This window comes from Mesocricetus auratus, unplaced genomic scaffold (genome assembly GCF_017639785.1).
Source record: "Mesocricetus auratus isolate SY011 unplaced genomic scaffold, BCM_Maur_2.0 Super-Scaffold_100003, whole genome shotgun sequence".
Lineage (NCBI taxonomy): Eukaryota > Metazoa > Chordata > Mammalia > Rodentia > Cricetidae > Mesocricetus > Mesocricetus auratus.
In genome coordinates, this window is record NW_024429188.1 from 110112455 (window position 1) to 110138992 (window position 26538).

A 26538-nucleotide genomic window follows, 5' to 3' on the forward strand; every position below is an offset into this window, starting at 1 on the left:
TTCTTTCAGTTTGGATTTTTGTTAGTAATTTTATTTCTTCTTTAAATTTTATATCAATGTCTTGAATTGTTTTCATTATCTCATTCTACTGTTCATTTTTCTTTACACAGACATTTATGCATATCTTTTAAAAACTTATTCAACATATTCATATTTGCCATTTTGTAGACCTTGATTTGAGCTTCAGCTGTATTTTATTCTTAGGACCTATAATAATAAGGTTACTGACTTCTAGAGGAAACTTATTGTCTTGGTTGATAGTATTTTTGTTTTTGTGCTGGGGTCTAAACATCTGGAATTATGAGATTTGACATGTATCTTGGTGTTGATACCTGGTCTCATTTTTGCTTGCTGGTATTCCATTCTTTGGTTTTAGTTGCCCTCTAATGATACTGGGCAAATAAAGTGGCTATGAGATCCTTGGTAGAGTATACTTCTTCATGTGAGTAGCAGAAACCATTAGAGATGTGTTAGGAAGAAAGACTGACAGGAAACTAATGGAATGAATATAGCTCATTCTGCACCAAGAGTAGGAATTCACAGGGAGTTTAATCATCTAAATTTCTGCATAGCTTTGAACTTCTGGACAAATGTAGAGATTTAAGTGAATTCTTCTGAAAACAATGTCTCTGGTTTGAAGGATCTGTGTTTTCAAATGTCTTTCTAAAGTAATCTCCAGTCTCTTATCCTACCGATCCAGTGTGTGATACCACAAGCACTTTAGAATAAATACCTAAAGCTGAATGAATTAAAACTAAAATATACTTTCTCTACTTCAAGTTTTTCTTCTATTATATTGTAGTCACTCATATTAAAACACTGAAGCTTATCATAAAATAGTTTATTTGAAATTTACTATGCAATACAGCATAAATTATAAAAGTCTGTTTGTTGAATTACTAAAAGAGCACACAGTCAGCATTTAATACAGTATAAGAACAAAGGATAAATATCTCATATCTATAAATTCTCATTAAAAACAGATCTTATCTATTGAAAAGTCACTTTTAAGTTTATGATTACTTTTATGGGTTTAGATATGCAGGCTTTAGAGTCAAGGCTTGACAGAAAAATCTTTATAGCATAGGTTAAAGAATTTGGGTTCTTCATGATTCTTTACATTGGAAGACAAAAATAAATGAGAAAAGTCAAAATGACATGATGTTCAAAATTAGAAACTTCATGTTATGGTAGTATCTATAAGAATACCTCGTAGATAAATAGCTGTTGGTCATTTTTATGTTAAAATTGAAATTTTGTGAAATTTGAAAAAGAAAATTCTTTCTCTATGTATCTCTGATTCTTTAACATTAACTAAAGTTTACTAAGACTGGGAGGAGTCTGCCTATGGAAGAAGCAGAATATAAACCTGTTTCCTATTTGACTTGATATTGAGGAGAAACAGAGGACTTATAGAAAGGAGCAAGAGTCAGATGTCTAGGGGAATCATAATATGTGTTCTCTCCATGACTTGATACAGTCCATGTGGAAAATGTTAGAATTACACAGTGTATGAGACAGATATTCCATATTCCAATACTATACAAATCATTGAAAATTCTTAATTTGTGTAATGTTAATGAACAAATTTATTTCAAGAACAGAAAATAAGGTTTACATGGGCAGTGCACTGCAAAGAGGTAAAAATATTTTTCTGTATATATAGTAGGGAAGAAAGTTAGGTATTAGAAATTTGCCTTGTGAGAGATTTGAAGAAGAAAGGCTACATAACATAATATAAGTGAGCAAAGAGCTTTAGAGTTCTGATTTTTCCCTTTTGTTGGGATATGAAAGCATGTTGCATGGGAATCAAACACCTAGAAAGCAACAGACTTCCAAGCTGTTCAGGGAGAAACTTCCAGGCAGAATTCAAAAGGAAAGATATCCTTCTGGTGAATCACATAAAGCTGCCTCTGGGACAGCTGCATTGAGCTTTAATTTGAATGCAAAAGCAGCTGTAAAGACATTTGCAGAACTGAAAGAGTCTCATCTCCAGCATCTACACAGATTGTATATTTACCAATTAAGAATGGAAACAGGACACGAGTAGTATCTACACTTCAAATGGCAAGTTTTTTGCAGTTTCTGACACAGAAACTGAAATCTCTTTGCAATGTCAATGTTGTCTAAGATTAAGGCAGCACAAACTGTGATATGGACATAAACCCACCTATTCAAGAAGAGTCCTGAGATTTTGTTCAGCAATTCTCGCTGTACAAAGCCTAACAACAGCCATTCTTGAAAAGTAATTTGTGGATTGAATGGTAGTTTTGGATTCTGCTCTTTAACTTTTCCTCTTTATTTTGAAACAAAACAAACATGCAACAATAAAATAAGTTCATCTTTCTGGGCCTGGGGAGATAGCTCAGTGGTAAATGTATTTGCTATGTAAGTATGTAAAGCTGACATTGGATTCCCACACCCATACAGAAGTTGGGTGTAGCGCTAGTCTATAGTTCCAAAAAGGGTGGGGACAGGTAGATTCTGGGAATTGCTGTCAATGTAGTCCCTATAATCTATGAGGTACAGGCTTAGTGAGACACCTTGTTCCAAAAAATTTAAGGTGTGTAGCAATGAAAAAAATATTCAGTGTTGATCATTCATTGGACATTGGACTCTACAGATACTCTCTCTGTCTCTGTATCCTTCTCTGTCTCTGCCTCTCTCTCTCTCTCTCTCTCTCTCACACACACACACACACACACACACACACACACACACACACACACACATAACCATCACTCTTCTGGTATACTTTTATACCCCGGGGAACATGTAAATACAACTGTGAATGTCTTAATAAGCAATAACCTGAGAGTAATGAATCCCAAAGGCTCAAGTCTTACTTCCTCTTACACAAAAATAATACTGAGTCCTTCTTGGTATCAAACAAACAAACCCTTTTGGAATTAACAGCATTAAGAATGAAGAGTTCATGCAAGGGAGTGGTGGCACACGCCTTTAATCCCAGCCCTTGAGAAGCAGAGGCAGGCAGAACTCTGTGAGTCCAAGGCCAGCCTGATCTACACAGTGAGTTCCAGGATATCCAGGGATACACTGTGAATAAATAATAGTGAAAAGATGAATAAATAATAAATGATAAACAAAAATGCTTCCTTTTGAATTCACCTTTCTTAGCTTCAAATTAAAGGATTTATATATAGAAATACAATATGAAAAATAATAAATGCTCACCAGCTCAATACAGATGAACAAAAGTGATCTCAAGTATTTAGTCACATGGTAAGAGTGACTTAAAAGTCGTGCTTTTGTGGGTGAACCATAAGCCATTTGGAGATGCATAGCCATCTACTAGTGAGAAACACAGGTACTACAGTCATAGTCACTAATCTACTATCTTGGTTATTTTTCTCATTTCTGAGGAAACATCCTACAAAAGCAACCTAAGGAAGGATTAATTTTGGTTTCCAGAATGAAGAAACACTTCATGCAGGTGTTGAATCATGGAAGAAGCAACATGAACTGGATATTCACAGTGTTCTAACATGAAACAGAGAGAGAGATAAATGCTGGTGTTTATCTCTTGTTCTTTTTATTTAACCCAAGATAGAAGTCTGTGTTATTAGGGCACTCAGACTTAGGGACAGGTCTTCATACTTTAATTTACAAACTCTCACAGAGACATGCCTAGACATTTCTCTCCTAGATGACACTAGATCTAGCCACAGTGAAAGTCACTTTTATGTTTTAGAACAAGAAATCCACCAGTTTTCACTAGCTGTGAGACTGAAAATATTAAATGTCTTGACAGAAAGGACAGGTGCCTCCTGAAGGCATTGTTGTCAAATATGTGTGCATCCATTCAAATAACCAGTTCTCTGCAGCTCTCATACTTCCCACAGCCCCAAACAATCTGTACCCCAAAGAATCTTCTAGTATTCCCAAGAGTTTTCTGTGACTGGGCAGCTATGTGACCAGAAGCGTGTCCATTGTTTTATTCTCACTTTTATTTTGTTATCAAAACATTGCTTATTTATTTGAAGTGAAATACTTTCCTTTCTTCATTGACAATTAAACTACATCTTTATACAGTTAGATACTGATTATTTTTCTCCTGTTTTCTTGCACGATTTTTCTATAGGGTTTGCAGAGGTCATTCATTCATCTAATTGACTAAACTGTAAGAATTAGACTATGATCTCTCACTGACAAGAGCTTCTCTGGTGTAATGGAAGGATTAATTAAATTTTCAGGCTCATGTCTATTCTATACATGGAGTTTTCACTACACCATAAGACAGACTAGGATCATGTAATCTGAATTTCCATCCCCACTTCCCCTTTAGGGAATAATTGGAAGGGTTTTTTCTGAGGCCCAAATCAGATACTCAAATCTACTTTAACATATAGAACAGATATTTCAGCATTTTGATTCTCCTATTGTTACAAACATTATATATGTGTAAGTAAGTCATTTGGTAAAACGTTGTGGGTATAGCTTCTGATATTCCTACTAGACACAATAACAGTAAACTCACCATTCCTCTGGCTTTTACAAATTTTCTGTCCCATATTGTGCAATGATCCTTGAGCCTTAGCCATGAGAATTGTTTTGTAGATGTAACACTTGAAATTGGGTGCCACAAGTTTGCATTTTAATTAGCTGTGTTTTTCTGTACTGGTGTCCATCTGAAGATTCAGAAAGCAAAGTCAGCCACAAGCTATAGAGGCCAGGCCATGGTGACACATACTTTTAATCCCAGGACTCAGAGATGGATCTCTTAGAGTTCAAGGCCACCCAGGATTACACAATATTGAATCAGTCTAAAAGAGTAACAGATCACACACCTTAAATCCCAGATCTAGTGGGATATAAAAGTCAGGAACGAGATTCAGTAGGATGCATTTGTTCTCCAGCCAAACTGAAGACAGGAACATTCGTCGTCCAGTCACACTGAAGAGAGGTAGCAATTTGAGACTTGGTGAAGAGCTCTTGCTTGGATCGGTCCTTTCAGTTTGAGCTACAAGTGAGAGCTATTGAACTGGTGCTTTGCTTCCCTGATCTTCAGCTTGCACCCCAATATCTGTATGTGGGTCATTTATTACTTCATGTTACATGTTGGCACCCAACATTGAAGTTCAAATTCACAGAAAGGTCACTTGAAGGCTGCTTTGAGCCCAAGCCTGAGCTGCAGGTGTGACTCCTGCCTGAGTTCCTACTGCCTGAATCCCTGGCCTACCAGCTAGCTATGCATTCTTTTTTTTCTCCTCAAATCTTTGAGCAAGTGTAAGATTCTTTGTAGATTTTCTAAACAGTCTTTAGCCGCCACCAAACTCAGGATGTTTTGGGGCTTTTCCTAAAGCCTCTTGTCCCTGGGGCTGAAAAAACTCTCAGCTCATGGTCACCAGCTAGTTCTAGGATTAGTGCATCTGTGCTTCACAGTTCATTCATATTGTTGGAAGATTTGGGAAATAAATTTGAAATTTCTAAAGGAAAGGATTAGTTAAAAAAGAGTTTTTTCCTCACACTAAAAATTAATATGGAGAAAATTCAGTCTGTATATGATTGCATAATAGTTGGTTTAAAAATGGAATATGAAGGGATAATCAACTTAACCATGCTTGACATACTGTTAGTTGTTCTTGTGACAATCTTTTCTGTCCTTTTGATAATCCTTGGTTCATCTCTAAAAAAGTTGTTTACATGAGTGTTAAGATGCAGGCCTTAAAATTTTATTGAAATCGATTATAGTGATAGTCAAACCCAGACTGAGAATTTACATGGGAAAACAAATTGAGCATTGTATTCTAAGGTTAAAAATGAACACTCTAATTTCTTAAGAGAACACCTTTAATATATACAGTAACCATATAGGAAGTGCCAAATGAAGGAGATCCTATAAGAGCTAATTAGAAGTCTGTGACAATATTAGATCTAGGGAAATGCAAGGAAACTGTAGTCTTATATGGCATCCATTCACCATTTGTGAAGCAAATAAACTACATGGAGGGTTATTATTTCTTATAAATGCCCAGCCTTAGATTGTCTTGTTTCTAGCCAGCTTTTCTTAACTTAAATTATCCCAGCTATATTTTGCCTCTAGGCTTTTACCTTTATCTATTTCTGTATATGTTTTCTTTCCTTTTCATTATGTGTTTGACTGGGTGGCTGGATGACTGTCCCTTGATGTCCTTTTCCTTCCACTCTCTTGATTTCTTCTCCTCCAAGATTTCTCCTTCTACTTATTCTCTCTGCCTGCCAGCCCCGCCTATCCTTTTTCCTGACTTGCTATTGACTGTTCAGGTCTATATTAGACCATCAGGTGTTTTAGACAGGTAACACAGCTTCACAGAATTTAAGAGTATAATGTATCTTTGTATTATTAAAACAAATGTTGCCCATCATAAAACAAATGTTGTATACTCTAAAAATAATATTCCACAATAGTTTTCCCATGACAAATCTTTAAATATTTTATAGCAACATCATGTATTCCTTATTGTCATCTCATCCTCAGGCTAACCAACTTTGGAAGACTATCCTGTAGAATTAATATTACCACTTGCATTTTACACTCATCCATATGTCCTCTCTGTAAAGAGAAACCTTTTCCTTGAGAGAAGCCTTCCCGCCAGCCTGGTTCAAGAGCTGCATCAGTCCCAAATAAACAAACAGGAGGCTATATTAATTATGAAGCTGTTGGCCTTGCTTGTTTCTTACTGGCTATCTCTGACTTAAGTAATTACCCCATAATTGTTAATCTAATTATTTCTCTTACCGGAGAATAGTTCCGGGCTTCCTACCCCATGGCGTTACATCTTGACTCTCTGTGCTTCTCCTTCCCAGAGTTCTCCTGTACTCCTAGTCCCACCTATCTTGGTTCCCTATTGGCCCAACAGTGCTTTATCGACATATACATAGGATTTCCCCCATCACTTATCCTTTGCTACTTCTCTCTAAAGCTGTGAGAAATAGTAAGAAACTATGATGTATACTAATTATATACTCTCAGTTACTTATTTCACTCACTCACATAATTTCTTTACAAATGTTCCAGGTGGTACATCAGTATAGGATTTACACAGAAGAAATCATTAAGGAATCTGATTAATGGAATTTTAATTAGTGAGTTTTTCAAATACAATCGTTAGACATAAACAAAACCTGACTACATCCTGAACTTGATACTAGAGCTACTCATAGTTAAAAATACTAAGTATATAAAAATATCTATTACTTTAAAACTTAAAGCACCACAAGTTTGCATAGAAAGCTACAGTAACTGCAGTCATACATTCTGATACAAGCAAGAATACCATCATGATTGGGTTTCCATTCACACCATGCCATTCACTTGGTATATATTCCTACACAATTTACACATACTGTCTGAATAAAGTGCATGTTAAAACATATATTTTAACATGAAGCCTAAAAATGAGAAGTTCATTCATATTGAAAATTTAGTTCTAATATACAAAAGAAAAATCTGTTCAGCAAAAAGGGAACACTTAGATTGCTAAAATGAGGAATTTTGTCACAGCAGTCAAAAGTGTTTAACATTTAATGTGGTGAAGTTAAATCATAGATTGACCTCTGTTTTCAGTTTCTACCCCAGTGAATTATCTAAAGGCACACATCCCTTTGGTCAAAGAACTAACAGAAAAGCTACAGATTGCAAGAAGGGCAACCTTATTGTAGCAGCTGAAGAAGAGATATATCAGTAGAAATTTACATAGCAGTCCAAGGAATGTATCCAGAGGAGAAGGTGGTAAAAAGAAAATTCTGTACTGAAATGCCCTAAAATACTCAAAATTTTTAACTATCTAATGTCTTCAAAGACAACTGGCAATACAGCTGACAATAATTATAATTATTTATCAACTGTTCTTTTTAAACTTTGCATAGAAATCTCCTCAGCTAAATAAAAATCAAATTTTTAAATAAATTTTACTTGCCACAGGAAGTGCAGGCCATAATTCAGACAGTTTTTCTGTCAGTATATAAAATGAAATGTTTTTGGATTTGGGAAGGGATACATGTTTACTGACCTTATCTCTTTATTTTAATCATACATTTGTATGGAATACATTGTGATGATTGGATTCATCAATATAGCATGAATGGTACAGTCAAGTCAGCTAGCATTTCTTCTTAACTTTTAAAAATGCATTTGCTTAGTACATAATTGTACATGCTTATGAGGTATAATATATCTGAGTTCATTTGTTCATGAACTTATAAAATGGGTATGTGGTAATCTGTTCAAAGGTAGTTATTTATTTCATGACTGAAAAATGTGTTGCTCTTTTCTGCATGATATGTCACTAGAAGTACCTTTGACATTCAACTATGCACAGGTTCAAATCACACCAGTGGCAAGAAAAGATGAGTAAATTCCAGTGTATCTCACCAAAACTAGAGGGAGCTCATGGACTATGGACTGACAGCTGAGGAAACTGTGTGGAACTGAACTGTGGGAGGTAGCTTGATCTGTTTGGCACAGCCCTAGCAATGGCACCAGGTCTTATCCCAGGGGCAAGAATTGGGTTTTTGGAGTCCATTCCCTATGGTGGGATACCTTGCTTAGTCTTGATATGGGGGTGGGAAGGGAGGGGAGGGGACTTGGTCCTGCCTCAACTTGGTATGCCAGACTTTAATGTCTACCCAAGGGAGGCCTTAACCAAACTGAGGATGGGATGTGAGGTGGGATAGTGTTAGGTGGGGGTGGACAAAGGGGATGGAGGGATAACTGAGGTTGGCATGTAAAATGAAATCAATTCATATAAAAATATAATAATAATAGTAATAAATGAAGTATCATATAGTAATACCTATAATAGGCAAGGAAAGCTACTGTTTGAGAATAAATACATTAAACTACCTGAAGAAATAAAATAAATATATTTGCATATAAAAGTAATATATAACAATAAAAAACAAGAATAGGTAGAGTTTCCGGGAAAATCAATATAATAATAATAATATTTAAACACTTAAATATCTCATTTTAATCAAATAAAAATAAAACTACAAGATATGTGATTCAAGAATGGTAGTATTTGAGTAACACTTATCAAATACTTACACAGAGAACACTGTGCCCACCAGAAGAATATAATATAATTCTCAACTACTTGTGTAGGAAGGAGTGGCAGAGATATATTGTATACTTCACACAAAGTATTGCAAAAACTAGTGAAAAATCAAAATTGTATAAAACATTGTCTCTAATCACAGTGAAAAAATAGAGACTAGGAATATATAAACATTTGGAAAACATTAAAACGCAAAGGAAATAAATTAAGAAATATTAATTAAACAATACATTAAGAAAATAAGAATCTTCTTTAAGTAGAATAAAAATAATTATCTACCACATAAAACATATTTCATATAGCAAATAAAATAATTGTGTACAACATAATATTCCACACCAAAATACTTGAAAATATTCTCAAATCAATGTCACAGCACTGTAAGAAAATACAAAGTATTAAAAAGAGTTACCAATAGGATAAAGATAAACCATAAATCAAAAAGCAAACCAAAAGAAAGAAACCTGGATATTTTGTTAGGATCATTCAAATTGACTAAATGTTAAAAGACTAACAATATGAGAGGGATAAAAGAAAAAAAAGTAAAATCCAAGATTAAAATAAATTATATTTCAGATAGTCTTTCTACCTCTTAGAAATAATAATTTTTAGTACTCTGAAACATTTCAATATTAATAAGTTCTATCAGTGGTTTTCAATGTGTGTGTGAGTGTGTGTCTGTGTGTGTGTGTGTGTGTAGGGGTAGACAACCCTTTTCAGAGTAGCATACCAAATATCCAACATATCAAATATTTATAGCATGATTCATAGCAGTAGCAACAAAAATAATTTTATAGTTGGCAGTCACCACAACATGAACTATATTAATAATTAGGAAGGTTGAGAACCACTGAGTTAGGTCATTTTTAAGGAGTTAGAAATGTACTTAGAAACATACAAATCACAAACACTGACTAAAGAAAAAAAAATAAATCCTTAGCAGATATAAAATGTCATGGAATATTCCTTTACACTGTGTGAATATATGTTGCTGTGATTGGTTTAATAAAGAAGCTGATTGGTCAATAGCTGGACAGAAAGAAGTTGGAAAGGAGAGACAAACTGAAATGACAACAGATGCAGAAGAAGAATGATGTATAGAAAATGAAGTAACAAGCCATGAATCATGTGACACAGAGTAGATAAGAAATATAGATTAGCATAAATCTAAGAGTTATCTAGTAACAAGCCTGAGCTATTTATCAAGCATTAGTAATTAGTATTAAACCACTTTGTGGTTGCTTCTAAGCAGCTTACAGAAAGGATTGAATCATGAAACAGAAACAACCAAAAGTAAAAAGTCCAGGTCTACATGCATTTACCAGTGACAGGTAACTCTGTATTTAAATATTAATTTAAATAATTAACTAATTTAAGAAACACACAGTGATTTTAGAGCATTGCAAAAATAGGAGAGTATACTTTCTGGGGACATTTTGACTATTAACAACACTAAAGATGACATTAAAAATACATATCACTATGGCTAATAAATACAGATAGAAAATTATAAAATAAAGTCTACCAAACTATTAACCAGGATGAAGTGTTTTAAACCAGAAATAAAATGTGTTTTTGTAATAAAAATAAAATATCAGGATAATACAATTAATTAAGGAAGTGACAATGGATTGTATCAACATGGAAATAGTATTTGACAAAACTGAAACATCTGTTCTTACAAAAACACAAATTACAAATAGGAGGAAACGTCCTATATTTGAATCATATTCTAGTCCTCCTCACACAACAAAATAATTTTAGGGAGTAGTTTGTGAACAACAGCAAATTATTTCTCCAGTGCTGGAGACTGGGATAATAAATACAAGGTGTTGTCAATTCAGACTCTGTTGATAGGGAGGGCTCTACTCCTGAGATGATGCCTTCCTGCTATATTTCATAGGAAGATGGACAAATGCTGTGTCATTTTACTGTCAGAAGAATAGAAAGAAGCAGTTTCACTTCAGTCATATTGCAGTTCTTACAAAATTTCTGCACCGTTATTCTTCATGGTTCCTGAGTCTCGGGGAAGTACTGTGATATAGTTGTCTCATCTGTGACTAAACACTCCACATTCTACATTTTTGCTAGTTGTTTCTATATTAACCATGACCTATTCAAATAAGAAAAACCCTGAAGTACTCTGAAAAAAACAGTAACTTACAGATAGATAAGAATTTAGAAGACATTTTGACATAATGACTATTTAGCAAAATAATAGTAGGGGCACCACTTCAGTTTGTGTGCTTGCCCACTGTTGGTTCTTACCAGATTTATAGTATTAATCATGTAATTGTTCCAGTAGAGTGAACCTCAAATCCAATCAGTTAGTCATTGGTTACCTCCAAAACACCTTTGTGCCTTATCTTACTAAACTGTTCATTACTGATGCTCACATACTTCGTAGTTTGGTATGATAGTTATGACTTTTCTGTCCCAGCAGCCTTCATAGCACCTTCTAGTATGATGAGAGCTAGCCAGTATGGAGGAAGCCTTCTGGCCAGTACCAATTTGATTTCTCTATGGTCTGTGACAAGTGTGTATGGAATCTTCAGTAATGGGGTGTTATCATCAACCAAAAGCAGCAGCTCAACCTGTATTGTTTTTGAGACCTCTTGGACATCTCTGTTCAACAAGGGGTGGTATACTACATCTGCACTGGGTTTTTTATATGACACCTATGTATTCTGAGATAAGTATATTTATTTATATAAAGTTCATAAAAATAGTATGTTCCCATATTTTCGCAAACATCCTTTCAGCTAGTTATCCTTACCTCAATATCCTCTAACCTACTCTCCCATCTTTCTTACCTGCCCATTTTACCACTTTCCCGAATATCACCTGTGTATGTTAAACTGTCCCTTTGTCCCAGATACCTGCACATGTTTGCATTATACTTTTATAATTTATTCTTTAATAATGTGACATGCAAAAATTCTTTAGAAACTGCTTCAAATACATTTAATCTTGAGCCAGTACCATTACAAATTAACAGTCTACACTTTTAATGTCCTTTTAAAAATAATAGTTCTATGAGCTCATGGGATTTAAAATACTTAAATGGATTCCAAATATGCATCCAACATGATTGCTTCTTACAAATCATTTGTCATTTCAAAGCATAATGTAAATGGTGTTACAACTCTATCAAGCATTCACTTATGGTCGTTTTTCTCTTTTCCATTGTACTTACAATAAAACATTTGAAGTAGTTTTGAAGGTTTAAACTATTATTACCAAATAATCAACACTTTAAATCTGATCTCAAGCTGTTACATGAACAATGAATCACTAAAGTTGCCTATTTTACATTAGGAGGTAAAAGTGTTTCTTGTAATAAAGTTTATGTTCCCCGTGGTAGTCAATTTTTTTTATTTTACTTAGAAAGATTAATTTAACATCCAGCTGATACATGTTTCATGCATTTTAAGAGATATTTATCACATAGATACTGATTTAAATGAATTAAAACATTTTAAAGTTGGCTTTTCTTCTTTTACTTTTTTTCTTTTAAAACCAAGCTGAACTATTTTGTACTCATTTTTATGGTTGCTTTGCACAAAATTAAAATTTTATCAATTGACAAATAAATTAGTACTCTAAGAACCATACCATTCTTGTATTCAAAATTATATTGAAAAATACATTTCAAAATAACTTTAACCACACTGAACGCTATTAGTTTAGGAATACATTTACCTTCTTTCTCTTATTGTGCATCTGTGATATGGATTTTTATAAGATGTGGTTTTATTTTGTCAGGAACTGTATGCTGAAAGGACAACTCACCAAGTGTAAATCCTTACTGTATTTTAATAATGGTGTGTATATTCTGTAGCATGTAGTATACATGTGTCTACTTTAAACTTTTCTGCTACTGTAACAAAACACCTGATCAAAACCAATTAGAGGAAAAATTATTTGGTGTCATAGATACAGAGGTTTCGGCATATCGTAGCAGCAGAGGAGGAGGTGGAAGAACAGGCTTGTTCAACTCATGGTAGTCAGGAAGCAAAGGCGAAGCATAACTGCATTCCTGGGGTCTCTTTGTTTCTTTTTATCTCACCCATGTCCCCAGTCTATTGGGTTGTGCCACTCAAATTCAAGGTACACCTTCCCTCCTAAATTTCCCTTCTTGGAAACACTCTCATGGATGTACCAGGAATTATAGTTTTCTACTTTCTGAAGTGAATTTAAATTCAATCAACTTGACAATGATGATTGATTACCACAACATGTATTCATTCTACAGCACTTGATGTGTGCAAAAGAACATTTCCATGGAATATTATTTAGTCGAATGACGGCATAAAGGTAAATGTTCATTGTTAACTTGACTGTACTTATAATTGTCTAGAACAGAGGACTTAATCCTTGTCTATTCATGACTACTTTCTGCCCGAAATTTTTTTTACATACCACCAGGTATATAGGTACATGAAGAAGACATACAAATCAAGCATTTACTTATAATTACAACAAAATAAATTTGAAACAATTAATTAAACAGAGGCATAGTAATAAAATCAATGTGCTTGCTTGTTTTTATATAGAGATTTAAATCTCTCAATGTTTGGGACTACATGACACAGAACACATTCAATATTGTTCAGAGTTGAACTGCATTTTTATTTTTTAAATCATCACTGTCGAGAACAAGAATTTGCAAAAACATGTAGTAGACTATGGCAGAAGTATGTTCAGAGTAATTCTAGAAATAGTTCACAATTCTGTAATAATCAAAACTTTTTGAAAGCACAGGTCACCAATTTAAACTTTTTTAAAGGTAAGGTGATTAATCTTACTACAACTTAATATGGCATGTTTTGTTTAGATCTATGGAAGGCTAGATCTTTTCTCAATAGAAATGGAGGAGGAGTGGATGGGGGTGGAAGAGAAGAGGTGCGAGAAGGTACTGGGAAAATAGGATGGATGAGAAACTGTAGTCAAGTTGGGATGTAAAATAAATAAACAAAAATGCAAATAAACAATAAATGACAAAAATCCAAATACAATGAAATGTAGAAATATGCTAATTTTGTTGTCACAGACTGAAACAATATATTAAAATTAAAATCTTTGTTTTAATACTTAAACCACTATGTTCCTGTGTGTAGAAAGCTCAGTAAGTACAGCAAAATAATATAGTTTGTGAGACACACCAGTCTCAAATATGATTCACAGTGTTTTAGGTAGCCTTCATTGGCACTGTGTAGTGTGACAGTATGCTGAAGACTCTATTCATAATCTGCTGAGGATCCTTGCTGTAGCCAGGTTGAGAGATGCAGCATGAATCCACACTTCATGGTAGTCAGGAAGCAAAGGCAAAGCCTGACTGCATTCATGGTGTCTCTTTGTTTCCTTCTTTTGTTTCATCTTCAAATCTTTATGGGTTTGGTTTTTTAATTAAGTTTTCATCACTGTGCTTTGAAACTTTCACTTTTGTAAACATTTTGCAATTTCTACATAAATACATGACACTGTATAGGTTTGTGACACCCATTTTAATAAGACAGAACACAGGATAATTTTCTAAAAATGATCAACTGTTGAAGAATGACCCACACTGAATATAAGTAGCAAAGTATAATGCATTAGGGGTGTGGACTAGCACTACGTATTATGTTATTAGAGTGGTGACATTCCTGTTTCCTGGAGTGTCATGGTATGACATTGTATACTATCCCACATGTCTTGTGATGTGGTATTGGCACTGACAGTCTTCTCCCCTTCACCGTGTTTCTGCCAGCTATTTTGAGACAGAAATGAGAAAAATAAGTAGTGCAGGTGATCTTTTATTTACACGAGTATAACTTTTTGGAGTTGTGTGAGAATATTGTGGAATAACTGATGTACAAAAGCTTCATGTGGAATTTCTAAGACTCAATATGCCACAAAACTACTGCTATTCACCTTGTTGAAATCGACATTGTCCATAGTGAACAAGATGAAGCTTCTTGTTTCTCCAGAGAGTGGTGGTTTGCCACAAATCCAAAGAACACACTGAGTTAATGCTATGCATTCCTGCTAATATACATATAATTCAACTTTTTTTTCTGAAAATTCTTAGGAGTTATTACATATCTACAGCACTTGTTCTGACTCTCATGCCTTGTACATATTGAAGAAACTTCTGACAGTGAAATGCAACATTTCACACATGTAATCCCAACACTCTGTGGGGATAAGCCAAAATAATACCACAAGTTCAAGGATTGTCTGTGCTGCATAATTAGCTGTAATTTAGTGGACATACAATATGGTACAATGAACTACTCAATAAATTCTGAAAACCAAGTTCAGTAAGATCTGTTATATTTGCATTCTTTAAGATAAATTTTATTTTCTTAGATTATGTCAGCTTTGTAGAAAGAGCTTCAAAATAATACAGCTTCTGTGTACAATACTCTATTATTGCTATGTCACTTCATTACATTTGTCAAAAGAAAATTTAAAAACATTTTTTCTTGGTTATTAAGAAGTAACTCCTGACTTTCATCAGATTCTGCCAGTTTTTCTGTTAACCTATTTTTACTATTAAAAGATCCAGTCCAGGATACTGCATTGCAGTTTTGTTTACTGTGGTTTTGGCTTAACAAAATGAAGAACTCAGGAGCCAACAAAGGCTTAGTAAGTCCAGATTCAGTAAATGAAATTTTTAGAGATATGTAAAAGTGGTGGAAACTACTTTTTCCATCCTTCTAATCAGAGTGAAACAAATGGTTCATTAAGTTATGCTGTCAAAGGGTTTACCAAACACTTAATCATACAGCAATGCATTTTTCTCATGAATATACTTTATAGTAGTATTCTCATGAATATACTTATACTAAAGTAGTAAGGGTTATATTAGTAAAGTTAATTTTGAAATCCAGTTTTAATTATGTAGAATACTGGGAATCATTTTCCAATATTATTGTTTCCAATCCCTTTTGTGAAGTAGACATTCTAAATAGTTTTATTATAGAATCCCTAAATTTCTTTATCATGTCATATTTTGTACATATAATTTAGCTTGAAATACAACTGCCATAAATGTATTTTTCTTTGTACTCAAATTTTATAGTACTCAAACTTTATACACAAAAATGATCTCAGGTTTATAATGATGAAGAGTACAAATCAGAATTCTTTCTTAGGAAACCCTAAGGTCTATATCTCATCTTCTTCTTCTTTTTCTTCTTCTTCTTTTTCTTCTTCTTCTTTTTCTTCTTCTTCTTTTTCTTCTTCTTCTTTTTCTTCTTCTTCTTCTTCTTCTTCTTCTTCTTCTTCTTCTTCTTCTTCTTCTTCTTCTTCTTCTTCTTCTTCTTTTCTTCTTCTTCTTCTTCATCTTCATCTTCTTCTTCTCCTCTTTCTCCTCCTCCTCCTTCTCCTCTTTCTCCCCCTCCTCCTCCTCCTCCTCCTCCTCCTCCTCCTCCTCCTCCTCCTCCTCCTCCTCCTCCTCCTCCTCCTCCTCCTCCTTCTTCTTCTTCTTCTTCTTCTTCTTCTTCTTCTTCTTCTTCTTCTTCTTCTTCTTCTTCATATGTGATAATCAGGATGTTTAGGAGAGTTTTGAGTTAAGAACATTTAAATATTAAAACTTTTGAAGAATCAAAATTTTATGTACATAAATCATTCATTCTGTACAATACACATTGATTAATTTTTCTAAATTAAAGAATAAGTTTTCAAGCAAAAATACCTAATGATGATTCAGTTTCATGAGTGATATTTGCTTCATTCAAAGAAATGCCTGAAGATACACATAGAAGTAATTTTCCACTTTCTTTTTATAGTCCTCTTTTTAAAAATCTTTTCATTAGTTTTTGTGATAATATATTTACATTTATTGCTTCGCTTTCCTCCGTATAATTCCTCATTCATCTTTAAAGAGGAGTTATATTTATGTATATAATTGTTTTGCCCTCATTTATGTCTGTGCAGCTTATGTGTGCAGTGCCCAAGGCAGCCAAAAGAGTACATTAGAATGCCTGGAACTTGAATTGCAGATATTTGTGAGCTGCCATTTGTGGGTCTTCTTCAAGAACCTTTAACTATTGAGCTAACTCTTAAGATCCTATGAAGTTATATATTCCCATAAATTGAACTTTATTATGTAAATGAGCTGAAGGTAACTGAGAGATGTGTATGAAAAAGATTGTGATGCAAAATATTGCATACCATTAATTTCTACTATAGCCAGAAGGTGTTTGGTTCAGGAAAAGTTAGTTGATACAGTATACAGTATTTCTAAGGTAACAAACAAATAGTAATGATAAGTTATATTGACCTGCATGTAACAAATCAGTGTTTACCAATTGTCTACTTAGGCATTCTTCCTATTTTTATTTTAATATCAATAGCGCACCATTTTAAAAAATATAGAAATAAGTCAAACTTTTAAAAGTAGAACACATAAATGGACATTGCCAATATTTTGATGGGGGCTCAGGCCTTTTAAATGAATTATGGCAATCAAGTCATAACCTTTTTTACTTTGGAACTCTTCATGTTTTATGAATAACCTTTCTTTCCTGAGTCATTGTTTCAGTAGGTCATCACATGACTTTACATGTTCATAAGAAAAAAATTGTCAGATGTAGACTCTAAGGCTCAACTGTGCACATCTATGGTATATATGGTGTTGAGAACATGATTGTCATATGTGTTAGATTATTGTCCCACAAAACAGAAACAAACAATTTAAAATGAGGAAACACTCATATTATCATATGATTTTAGAGACTTTAGGCACTGGTTGTCTCACTCCATTACTATAGGTCTGAGGTAAGTCTCTGTCTCATGACCTCATGATCACTAAGAAACAAAGAGGCAAACAGAGAGTAGAAAGGAAAATCGCAGTGTGTTCAGGTATGTGCTCAGTAATCTGTTTCCTCCAATCCAGTGACATCTTTTAATATTCTATCAATGGATTAAGTCACTAATGAAGTTAATGTCCTTATGGTCCAAACATGGACCAGACTTGGAATACTCAAGCCTTTTGGGGCCTTCTTCATATGTGAGGCATACTATCACAATTTTTTTTCTAAAATTCAAGAATTTCAAACAGTTAAGTTGTGGGTAGTGATTATGTTTCTACTTTCCCTGCTGATAAATTTTGTGTATCTTTAGCGTTCTACAAAAATTATGCAAATGTTTAAACCTGGTTAAACTTTATGTAAGAATCCATATTTTTAATTTTGATATTCTAACATGATACTAGACTGTTAGTATTAAGCATTAACCATCCTCATACAAAAGGCATGTAACATTTCAGGTGTCTAGCATCTCTATAACTAGTTCATTATAGAAATACACATTTCCTTCAGGTTTCAAAGAAGAATAATGTCCTACCTCATCCCTTATTATTTTTATATTATGTTACTATTTTCTTTAGTTCATCGACTCAGTGCACATGTGTGTATTGCTTACTAGATGTGTTATTTTGAAAATGGGATGAAGAATAAGATAAATAAAACTGTCTCTATGCTTATAGAGAGTTTTGGTATTTTGAGTTTTAAAAGGTTTGATGTGTTCTATTTCTTTGTGAATGTCATAAAATAATTTTGAGAAATTAATTGACTTATTGCAATCCACATACTCCTGTAGAGAAATTTTTAACATAAGCAATTCTACTATTTTAATATTTCTTCAAGTGAAACTTAGAAACAGATAAATCAAGATAGACAAAGAGAACTAAAAAGAGTTTATAATTGTTCCCAAAGGAGTAAAAGTAGAGAATGAAGAAAAAGACAGAGACTCAACAAGACCAAGAAGGAGGCAGGCAGCTGCCAGCCAACCAGACACAACAAGCAGTGAAAGTAATATAGAAAGTAAGAAAGAGAGAGAGAGAGAAGGAAAGAAAGAAAGAAAAAGAAAGGAGGGAAAAGCAATGAGGCAAAAGGTAGATAAAGAGAAACAAGCTAATTTAAGCTAGCCAGAAAGGAGTCTAAGTTCAGCTGACCATTCATAACTAATAAGAAGTCTCTGTGTAATAATTTGGGAGCTGGTTGGTGTTGCACCCACCCAAAAGAAGCTTTGTGTGTGTGTTTGTGTGTGTGTGTTTATGTTCGTTCAGATTGTAGCAGAGACCAGAGGTCAATGTTCTGTGTTTTTCTTAGTTACTTTCCATCTTCTTTTTGGGTATAGGGTGTCTCACTGAACATGTGTCTTGATGATTGATAAGGCTGGTTGGTCAGTGAACTTTAGAGATTTCTCTTTCCTCCCGCCCTCTCTTTTGCTCACCAGTCCTGGGATAAAGATGCAGTTTTCTTCTTGGGTTCTTATGTAAGTCCTAGTGATGTAAATTCAGATTCTCCTGATTTTGCAAGAAGCACTTTTCTGACAGGCCATAACTCAAGCTCCAGTATTTGTAATTTTGTAGAACAACAACAGCAAACAGGTCACTTATAAATGCCAGAACATAATTTTGCAAAGATGTTATTGATTTTGTGCTGTGCAACTAGAGATAAGTATATGAAATCGACAGCTTAACTTTTCTTCCTACAATGTCTTTAACATGTCTTTACATATCCTGAAGTAGAAATAATGAACATAAGAACAATTGAATCAACAAATGGTAAAATGTTGAATGAAATGTTTCTAAAACTTCTCTAAGGGGTGGGAGTTTTACTCTGATTTGGCATACTTAATAATATAAGGTTTTTGGTATTCTTAATCAGAATTAAAGACTCTTTTGAAAATTTCCCATGCATCTTAAAATTCTTCATTCAGTTGGTAAGGCACTTGCCAAGAGTGCATGATTTCTAAGCCCTAAATTTGTTCTCCATTAATACATACTTGTGCATGGTGGAACATGCCGAAAATCTAGCCACTCTGATCACAGAGGCAGGAGAATCAGAAGTTCAAGGTACTCTTTGCTTACGTAACGAAATATGTAACATGACACCTTCTCTCCAAAAATGATTAGTTTTATTTTTAAATAACAACGTGAGTAAAAATCGGCTTGTAATTAAGATATCAGAAGATTTTTTTAAATCGATAAGGCTTTATAAGAGTTTTTGTATTACGTTTGGAATGAATCTCCTGTCTTGCATAGAGCATGGTGTTGAGTGTTGTGGTGTTGAGGGTTTTTTTCTGTGTGTATTTTATGAAGAAAAAGTTTCTAATGGTCAGAGCACTTATGTACCTTATAATTATGAGGTTCTTTCTTAAACACTAACACCTATGAGAGAAGGTCCCATCTTGAATCAGCCACTTAACAGTGACCCTTGTAAAAATGATAAATTGAATACTTCCAAAATACAGACAGATTATTCATTCTCATTCCAAATGTGAAAAAAACATGGCACAGTGAGGAAAGACTAGACAACAGTCAAGACAGAAATTCATCATGGCAAACACTAAATACTGTATCTCTATGTATGATATGCCTGAATACTACATCTCTTTCTTGGATTAGTTTCACTGACTGTATGAAGTGCCTCTTGGAAGATGTCTCATAACTCTGACATCTCCAACATCCTGTGGTATACAACACAACCCATTCTTCACTATTGCAACTTTGTACATTTGACTCTCAGGGTTTCCTCACAGGCATTATGACCGAACCACACATTACCTACCATTACTAGTTTTGTAAAATTGCCAAAAATTATCGGATACCCTCAACCTCACATATTTTTGTTTCTGTAACCACTATCATGTGGATAATGTTGCCAAATACCCTGATAGCTTGGGATGGAACTTGGTCCATTGGGGCACATTTGATGCAACTACTGTACACTAAAGCTGGAAAAACTGCTTTCCTAGGCAAGCAATCACTTAATCTTCAAATGAAAGTCTGTATTATATTCAAATCACCAGATAAAAATCTAAGATAAAAATGAATACATATATATATATATATGATTTGATACATCCAATAAAAATAGTAATTACTTTCATTATGATAGTAATATAAAATTATTGATGCTCTGATATTTCTACAGACAACTACAATAGATGATATTCATCTGATGGGTCAAACCCTCCTACAGACATTAGTGTTTTGTTTTATATGTTTCTCTAATATTTTCTCATGAAATGTATACAAGTAGTTGGTGAAAGAATACTCAATTACACTCCTTTCACAACTGCAAAATCTTTCTGATGTTATGCAACATAATTTGCAAAGTACTTTCTGATTAGATATCACAAACTTACTCCACTGTAACATTTTATAAAGTCATTTATAACACTCAAACCAGAATTGCTATTTTTATTAGAAAATATTAAGCACAGAAATGTAAATATGTCAGTCAATTACATTAATGCATTTCAGAGTTTTATTAACAATTAAAGGTATCATGCATGTTGTCAAAAACTGTCTTCTCTAAGTTTTCTCTTAAAGTAGAATGGAACTAATACAGAAACCTACTACTAGACAGTGTACAAAGAGTGAGAGACCATGTAACACTTATTCCTAAATGGAATGTCTTTATCAATTTTTTTCCTTGGGTTCAGGAAACTGTTCAGAATAGGAGAAGGTAGGCTGTAAGAGCCAATGGGGATGGATAACACTAAAGAAACAGTGTCTTTCTTACACAACAGTATCTTATTTTCATATTAATTCACAGAGACTGTGGTGGCTCACACAGGGTACAACCAGTGCTGGCACTGAGAAGGAGAAGTGAACATGGGCTCCCACCACTAATCAAGAAGCACTCTTCAACTGATATTCACTAGGAAATTAAAAATCAGTTTTATTCAGTGGAGTTAACCAAACCTCCAAGACAAACCCATATCCAGATGTCACTGGTGAACACAAAAGGTACTCAATGGTATTTTTGTATCTTTAGTAATGCATTGCTTGGTTTGATCATTTGAACATCACACTGTTCTTTACTAGTATATTATAGTTTAAGCTTTTGTTTTTTGGATTTAGATTGTATGCGTGTATGTTTCTTGTGCTGTTGATTTTTTTAAAATTCTGGTGTCTTGATTTTTGTCTGCATGTTTCTTTTGTAAAGAGAGTACAGAAGAGGGGGCATGGATTTGTATGGGTGGGAATGTCAGAAAAATCTGTGAAAAGTTAGTGGATTAGAAATGGTGATCAGAGGCAGACACCCATAGTGAACTTAACTCCTGGAACCCACCCAAGGCCCCATAGATTGCCAAGGCCTCCTCACAGATACCCACATTCAGGGGGTCTGGATCAGTTCCATGTTGGCCTCTCAGTCATCAGTCTGGGGTCCACGAGCTCCACCTTGTTCAGGTCAGCTGTTTCAGTGGTTTTCTCCAGCCTGGTCTTAACCCCCTTTGCTCATCACTCCTCCCTCTCTGCAACTGGATTCCAGGGTTCAGCTCAGGGTTTAGCTGTGGGTATTTGCTTCTGCTTCCATCAGCTACTGGATGAAGGCTCTAGGATGGCAAATAAGGTAGTCATCAATCACATTGTCAGAAATGACATTAAAGGTAGCCTCTCAGACTGTTTCTTACATTCTTAGTTGGGGTCAAACTTGTAGATTTCTGGACATATACCTAATGCCAAATTTCTTTTTAAATGACCCCCTCTATTATAGTATTTCTTTTTTGATCTCCTTCATTTTTCCCCTGACTCAATCTTCCTGATGTCTCATGTCCTCCTATCCCAAGCACATCTCTCTCCCCAACACACACTCCCAATTAGCTCAGAAGATCTTGTCCATTTCCCCTTATTCAGGGAATCATGTATGTCTCTCTTAGGGTCCTCCTTGTTTCCTAGCTTCTCTGGTGGTACTCATTTGCTTTGTCTAAAATCCATATATGAGTGAATACATACCACTTTTGTCTTTTTTGTGTCTGGGTTACCTCACTCAGGATGGTTTCTTCTAGTTACATCCACTTTCCTGTGAATTTCAAGATTCAATTTTTCCCCACTGAATAATACTCCATTGTGTAAATGCACCACATATTCTACATCCATTCCTCATTTGAGGGGCATCTACATTGTTTCCAGGTTCTGAGTATTATAAACAATGCTGCTATGTACATGGTTGAACAGACATCCTTGTTTTATTAAAGTGCATTCTTTGGGTATATGCCTAAGAGTGGAATTGCTGGATCTTGCAGTGGACTGGTTCCCATTTTCCTGAGGAACTACCATATTGATTTCCAAAGTGGCTGAATTAGTTTGCACTCCCACCAGCAGTAGAGGAGTATTCCCCATTCTCCACATCCTCCCCAGCATAAACTGTCATTGGTGTTTTTCATTTTAACCATTATGACAGGTGTAAGAAAAATATCTCAGAGTTGTTTTGATTTGCATTTCCCTGATAGCTAAGGATATATTGAGAATTCTTTATTTAGTTCTGTATCCCAATTTTAATGAAATTATTTGGTGTTTTGGTGGCTAGTTTCTTGAGTTCTTTGTATATTTTGGAAATCAGCCCTCTGTCAAATGTTGGGTGGGTGAATATCTTTTCCCATTCTGTGGGCTGCCGTTTTGTCTTGTTGACTGTGTCCTTTGGCTTACAAAACATTCTCAATTTCGGAGGTCCCACTTTTTGTCAGTCTCAGTGTCTGTGCTACTGGTGTTATATTCAGGAAGCTGTCTCCTACACAAATTCGTTCAAGGGTAGCACCTACTTTCTCTTCTAAGATGTTAAGTGTGGCTGGATTTATGTTGAGATCTTTGATCAACTTGGACTTAAGTTTCATACATGGCAATAGATAAGGATCTATCCTCAGTCTTCTACATGCTAGCATCCAGTTATGCCAGTACAATTTGTTGAAGATGCTTTCTGTTTTTCATTACATAATTTTAGCTTCTGTGTAAAAAAAAATCAGGTTTTCGTAGGTGTGTGGGTTAATATCAGGGTTTTAAATTCTATTATTCTCCCTGTCTATTTTTTTGTGCCAATACCAAGCTGTTTTCAGGACTATTGCTCTATAATAGAGCTTGAAGTAAGGGATGGTGATGCCTCTGGACGTTGCTTTATTGAACAGGGTTTTCTCTGGCTATCATAGGTCTTTTGTTTTTCCACATAAAGTTGAGTATGGACTTTTCAAGGTCTGTGAATAATTGTGCTGGGATTTTGATGGGGATTGCATTAAATCTGTAGTTTGCCTTTGGGAAAATTGCCATTTTAACTATGTTGATCTTACCTATCCAAGAGCAAGGGGTATCGTTCCATTTTCTTGTATCTTCTTTAATTTATTTCTTTAGAGACTCAAATTTCTTATGATACAGTTCTTTCACTTGCTTGGTTAGCATTACCCAAGGTATTTCATGCTGTTTGTATCAATTGTAATTGTAAAGGGTGATGTTTCTCTGATTTCTGTCTCACTCCCTTTATCGTCAGCATATAGTAGGGCTACTGATATTTTTTAGTTGATCATGTATTCTGCCACTTTGCTGAAGGTGTTTTTCAGATGTAGGAGCTCCCTGGTAGACTTTTTTGGGTCCCTTATGTAAGCTAGGATATCATCTGCAAATAGTGAAAGTGTGACTTCATTTTCCAATTTGTTTCCCCTTGATCTCCTTTTGTTGTCTTACTGCTCTAGATAGAACTTCAAGAGCAATATTGAAGAGGTATGGAAAGAGTGGACACCCTTGTCTTGTTCCTGATTTTAGAGGAATTGCCTTGAGTTTCTCTCTATTAGATTTGATGTTGATTGTTGGTTTGATATATATTGCTTTTATTATGTTTAGGTATGTTCCTGTTATCCTGGATCTCTCCAAGACATTTATCATGAGAAGGTATTCTATTTTGGCAAAGGCTTTCAGCATCTAGTGAGATGATCATGTGATTTTTCTTTCTTAGTTTGTTTATATGGTGAATTACATTGATGGATTTTTGTATGTTGATCCATCTCTGCATCACTGGGATGAGTCCTAATTGATCATGGTGGATAATTTTTCTGATGTGTTCTTGGATTTCATTTGCCAGGGCTATTAAGTATTTTTACATCAATATTCATGAGGGATATTGGTCTGCAGTTCTCTTTATTAGTTGTGTCTTTGTGTGTCTTGGGTACTAATGTTATTGAAGCCTCCTAAAAAGAGTTTGTCAACAACCCTCCTGTTTCTATTGTGTGGAATACTTTGAGGAGAATTGGTATTAGCTATTCTTACTTAAGAACACTCAGCCGTATTACTAAATTATATCTCAATACCATTGTAATAGGGATTAATATTTCAATATACGTATATGCAGGAGATACATAAACTAATTAGCTAAGCCTCTATCAAAACTGCTGTAAGTGTATCCCAGGATGAAATGTGATGTCTGAATTAGAAAAAAATCTAAGTGTAAAGAATATATTTTTCAACCCAACAGCTTATAAACCACTATTTAAATAGAAAGAAAGCTCACAATTAGTGGTTTTCTGCAAATGTAGGAAGAAATGTACAGGAAGAAGTAAATATAAAAGAAGAGTTTGTATATATTAGTATCTACTAGACTAAATGTAAGTTTATTAACACAGAAATTCAGAAACTCAGAGACATTTGTACAGTGTAGTAAACAAATGATCTGAACTGACAATCTTAGTACAGAAAACAAATCTGTAGAAGGTAGGTAGTGTGGTACAATTGCTGCTCCCATTTTTCCTTTCTGGTGCCCAAGTAAATTATTCTTAATGTAGTTTGTCTTGAGAGAAGTTTGTGAAAAAAAATAACTTAGCTTCAGAAGCCAGGAACAATGCATGTACTAGTCATTTGTGCTTATTTCCTTCCATTTGGCCAAATGTTGTTGACCTAAATGTCCCCAATCTGTAATTGCAGCATGCACTTCCTCCAGCTATCTAGACTGACTCATCTGACATCTTCTTCCTGGATACTGTATTATGGGATCAAAGCTACAATTTTATTCTATAATAGATGTTTACTACACAGTCTGATTTAAGCACACTATTTGCACTAACTGTTTTTTCTCTTTGAACCTGAGATTTCACAATCAGAGATTTGTTGCTGGCACATTATTTTACACCTATTGCTTGGGCCTAGAATTTATTCATGGTGAATATATCTGAGAGCCTCTGAAAATATCTAGCATATGGAATTCAAAAGCACTTCACTACAAATCATAACATATTGTAAAATAAATGTATACATCTATAAATAACTGTATTCATTTGTATAATGAGAAAATCTACTTTGGAAAAGGAATTTTTGAAGATATATATATTTAAAGAATCAAAATTGTAAGATGATCCTCAAGTTATGCAGCTCGTAAGTTTGATCTAAATGATCAGCCTATAGTGTTTGGTAAGGATGACATAGATACTTAGATGTAGCTAAGGATTAAAATCAGTTAACTTCATTTTAACCAAATGAGACACAATTCTGGGAAGGCCTAACTTAGTTACTGGCAGGTATTTTTGTTTTATTTTTATTAATTTTAAAATTAAATCAGAAACAATCTTTTAAAATTGGTTTTTATATAAATTAGAAATAATCTTATTTTACATACCAATCACAGATATCACTCCCCGCTGTCCTCCCATTTCCCCCCCCCCAAACCCCTAATCCCACCTTTCATCCATTCCTCAGGGAGGGTGATGCCTTCCATGG